Raw genomic sequence first — 5,191 nt, 5'->3', positions numbered from 1 at the left:
ATCACAAATTAAAATGCACACAAATAAATTTTTTTTTGTTTATTTCAATGACGACGCCTTGCTTGAAAATAAAACACAAATAAAAAAAATCCATTGCAATGAAACATAAGGAAGCTGCTTAGGCGCTATTTAGAAGGTCCACCTGGAACTTTGGTGCCGTTTATCAACTGCAAAAGGCGAATTCAAGCAGCGATCTTTAAGTTTGAATATTTATATTGAATTTATCCCAATTGCATGTAACTGTAGTAGCCTGCTATTTCAAAAGCAATCAAATAAATCTTCATCTTTCCATAGTTTGGTAGAGAAATACACGAAAAACCACTACACATACATATGCCATCACGAAAGAAACCCTCACACCGTTCCATCCTCAACGGCCGTAGTACTCATCTGCCCCGTCAGCCATCGTTTCTAATGCCGCCAAAGCAGCCAACTAATGCGTCTATAATTACACAAAAGAAATCGTTCCCGCTTGCCCTCACCATTGCACTGCCGACTGCCAGTTTGGCGGCACCGCGTCTTATCGCACCGCTGGACCATTGGCGGCCTTCGACTGTCAAAAGAGCCCCGGTCGGCGGCCGCAGAATAAACGCTAACGAGGGCTCATTTGCGAACCGATCGATTGCCGTGCCGCGCCGTTACCGAGCTTCAGCTGCAGCTGTTCCGGTAAAGATCGGTTGCGAATGCGCTGTGGGCGAAGAAAACGGGGAAGAAAGCGAAGCGGCGGCGATCGAACACAACTTACCTATTTAAAAACCCGTTTTAGACGCTCTGTTTCCGCACCACTCGCACGGAGTCCGCGTGTGACAATGCGGCACACTGCCGTGCGGCATTCTCCCTCCCCCCCCCCCTCCTCTTGGACTCATTAACATAATATAAATTACCAAAAATATTTTGATCTTAAGCACTCGTTGCTAGTCACCTTCCCTTGCTTTTTTTTTGTTGGTCGAGCCAAAAATTGGCCAGCTTTGGGTCCATCCGACCGAATCCTTTTTCTCACCGAATTCAAATGTGGCGTGCTCATTTGCGTGGTGCCTTCTCTGCATCTCTAAGCGTTACCCACGTTCCCGCGCTACACCGAGAACCGCCCCGGGAACACACCAATTGTGTTGCATCGCGCAAAAATCGTGACCGAAATTTGCATTAAAACGCAACCGAACCGTCGGAGCGTGATCTACCGGCAAATGGGCCGCTTCATTCGATCGCCCGAAATTTATGTGTCTGCCGCGGTGAGCAGCACCGGCACCGGTCCGATAATGAAGACGATACTGTCCATTTGCAGCGGATGGAGCGGAGGCATAAATTAAGCCTCCAAGTGCACGCGTGCTTGCTGGGACATACGGGCGTGTGCGTTCGGCGGTTCCATACCGCCAGAGCGCGATCGTTCTTTTTGTGCCGTTCATGCGCAACCGTTTCGCGAGGGTGTGCAAATTGGGCAGCCTGAAGATGCCTGAAGCAACCGGGAGAGCAGAAAGAACAAACTGCGCGCCATGTTTTGGCAGCTGTCACCGCCAAAGTGGGTTATGTTTTTTGCTTTGTTTTTTTTTTTTCGGAGGACAAAAAGAGGATGCTTTTTATCGCAGCGCGAAGGTGATCTCGTTCTAAGCTTGTAGCTCGGAGTGACTTGGCTTGGTGTTAGTGTAGACACGCTCGAAGGCTATTTGTGAGAAAGGTGTAAATATGAGGGACAGGAAAGAAACAGGATCAAATGCTCATGACCAACAAACCAAAAAAACAGTTTTATCGACAGCCACATACCGCATCGAGCTTAATTATGCTGAGCTGACGGAGCAAATTACACCTTCGCTCTGCGGGTTTTGGTGGGAAAAAAGCGAACAAAACCCACTGCATTGGCACACGAACCTCGGCTCGCTTGACGTTTCGGGGTGTCGTGTTAATTAATGTGACCTTTAGCGTGCGTTCGTTGCGTTTCAGCCTCTTCAAACAAAAGCAAAAAAATGGGGGGAAAAGACAAAAACGTGAACCAATCGGACGGAGAACGTGCGCGTGAAATCCATCCGGCGCGCGCGATCAAACCGAACCGCGCGAACGATCACGATCGATTTTTGATTCGGGCGGTGGAGGAGGGACAGCAGCTGCCTGAGACAGTTTCATTCGGCGCGAATTCCAACACTTGTCACGTCCGTTCCCTTCGCGATGGGTTCGACTGTCATCGGCTGTCTGTGATTGCGAGCGCGAGCGACCCGGTGCGTAGGGTTGTGTGCGACATAAAAATTGGGCAGTGACAGCGGGCGCATTAAAAGCGGAAATCTGAGCCCCTTGCTTTGTACGGGAGCGAGGGGGGTAACGGTGAAACGAGATGAAACGAAAAACCGTGTCACGTTGAATTTAATGAATTCGTCGTTACACATCTTTCTGGTGCGCGGCCTGCACACGCGCGGTTTGTGTTTGTCACGATTAGCTGCGGTGCGTAATTACTTCGAACGTTGCCTTTGGTTGCGTCGGTGCGCTTTAGGCCATTCTTCACAGAGCAGCGAAGGCGCTTCCGGTATGCGGAGGGGTTTATGTGGGTGATTCATGGCCCGTCTTAAATCATCATCACAAACAGGAGGGAAGAGATTTGCTGCTTTCTTTGTAACTTGGTTCTACTAACCTACTTGATTCTATTATTAACGGCTTTAAGGTACAGGAAAGAAAGGAGTTATATTTAGTTTTTACATAGGAAAATCCATATTTTGAACAATTGAATAACATTGAATTATAATTAATTTCTGCATGACAAAATTAACACCATAAACGATGAAATTTTCATGGCATAGCTAAGAGCAAAACGCGTTTAATATGTTCAAATATTGCAACATTGAAATTTAACATTCGAATCATACGGCTGTGTTTAGTGTTTCATTTATCGTGTAGAAGATGGTTGGTTGGCTTACAGTCGTTGCCGCTCAATTTTCATCCTAACTCACCTATTTTTGTCTCGCAAGCACTAATTTTTGACTGCGAATCAATCGCTTTATGTAAATAATTACATACAATCTTTTCTGTGTCTTCCAAAATTGAGACGGTTTGATGGTACAGTCACCAACTCGTACGACTTAACAACATGTTCGTCATATGGGTTCAAGCCCCAAATAGACTGTGCCGCCCTACGTAGAACTGACTATCCTGCTATGGTAGTAAATAGGTCACTGAAAGCCAAGCCCACAAGAGGTACAGGCAGGCCTTGACCGACAGCGGTTGTTGAGCAAAAGGAAAGAATGAAAGAAGTCTTCCAAAACTATTGAAATTAAGTTAAGTAGTTTATAATATCATAGATAGGATATAAAATACAACAATTGCTATGTCAATTCGTTTAGTTTTAATGGAGTGTAAAAAGTTGGCATGTAATTTCAGTTGTAAACAATGACTTTAAAATTTATAAAATTTCATTTTTACCCCAAAAAACAATTAAATTACATGTTTTTGTATTGTTGTGCTGTAAAATTATTATGATTCCTACAAGAGTCAAAAAGAGATTCACACTGTCAAAAATGGATGCCTTAGAGCCAAAATTTGGTGCCAACGACTGTATAGAGCCTTTGAGCATCTCTGCTTCATTTGTCTCTCAGCGTGTGGAAGAGCCAAATGTAATAACTCTTATTGATGGTATTAAAACATTAATATAAATAAACAAATAAATTAAATAAATAACTATGCAACACATATTAAACATCGATTTTAGGGCTCCTGTAAAATAACAATAGTTTGGTAGCAAAACGCGGTCAAAGCCTAAAAAGAAGGTCAATCAAATTTATTGATCAAAGACCAGGCGTCTCCATGGCATATCAATCGAAATAGTGGGGCCCTTCACGATTCTAGTCTGTTTTTTGTATGGAGTTTGACAGTTGGAGGCTGAAATTATGTAAACACTCCATACAAAACCACACAAAAAACTAGCCTGTAATTTTCAGTCTAGATTATTCTAGCCTCAAAGCTAGAATTAGATTCGAGTGCCTGCTCGAAAACACGGTGTTGTTTACATTTACCCCAAGGTGCATTAAAGAAATCACGTGGTGGAATCTTGAATCAAAGTGTATGTAGTCCAGGTGGTCGCATAATATGTTTTTTAAAACCAATGTTGAATATCACTTTTTGACAAGATGGGTGAAAACTTTTATTCAAACAAGCTTCCTTCAGGTTTGACGAATACTCAAAACACTCTTAAAATCTTCATTCAGAAGCAGAAGTGATAAAAATCAGCCTTCTAAATTCATACACCTTGGGATAAGCCCACCTGTATATTATGCTCACATATATAGCTGCTCGAAAACTGCTATACAATGCAAACAGCTGACAGGCTGAAATTTCAGCCTACGAACTTACAATGGAAAGGGCCCCAGTATCAGTATTATTTAATCAAGCTTCAAAGCATGTTGACGAACAAATGATGATGATGATGAATTATTTAAAATTGAATTATGAAAGACTTTTGTTCATACACTCTAAGATGTCTTAGAGTCAGAGCAAGCATAATTGAAAAAAGGTCGAAAATTAATGTTGTTCTTTGCCGTTATCGTGCTACCATCAAACCTACCTTACCTTTTATTTTTGCCAACAATCTGCTTTACCACTTGCCACTCCTACGATGGAAACACATGCGAAATTCATGCCGTCTTTACGGTACCAAATACATCCACCGCGTCATATTACGGTGTGGCCAGAAAAGTACCAGAACCGACCGACAAAAAAAAAACCCAAAGCGCGGGCCAAACCTTATTGAACAATCGTTTGTTTTCATTGGCAACGTTTGGCACCGCAAACACCATTTATGGATTTACGACCCTTCCGCTATCGATGTGTGACCGCCCGCCCGCCCGCTCGCTGCCACTATCGCACGGACGGTTCGGCGGCCAAGAACGCTTACAGTTGGACAGTGGCGCGCGACGAAAAAAAAGGGAAATAAAAAAAGTGTAAGCTGAAGCCAACGATTGTCATCAACATCATGGTGATGGAACACTTTTTGTGTTGCTTTTTCTGCGGCACGACATCAAGCCGCGCCCGTATTTCGGAGGGGAAAGACATGAATGTCTTACACACTCACCGCTCTTACCGCTAGGTCCCGTTTCTCTGTTTTGCTTCTTTTGGGCAAAACGACTCGTCGCGCCGCGCCTATCGTAAAATGACTCGCGCACGGTTGCGCCCATACCGATCGCGCCGGTTTGCGCAAGTGCGGCACGCTTTTGGAGCC

This window comes from Anopheles merus, chromosome 2L, assembly GCF_017562075.2.
Source record: "Anopheles merus strain MAF chromosome 2L, AmerM5.1, whole genome shotgun sequence".
Taxonomy (NCBI): Eukaryota; Metazoa; Arthropoda; class Insecta; order Diptera; family Culicidae; genus Anopheles; species Anopheles merus.
Note: the sequence above shows the minus strand (reverse complement) of the source record.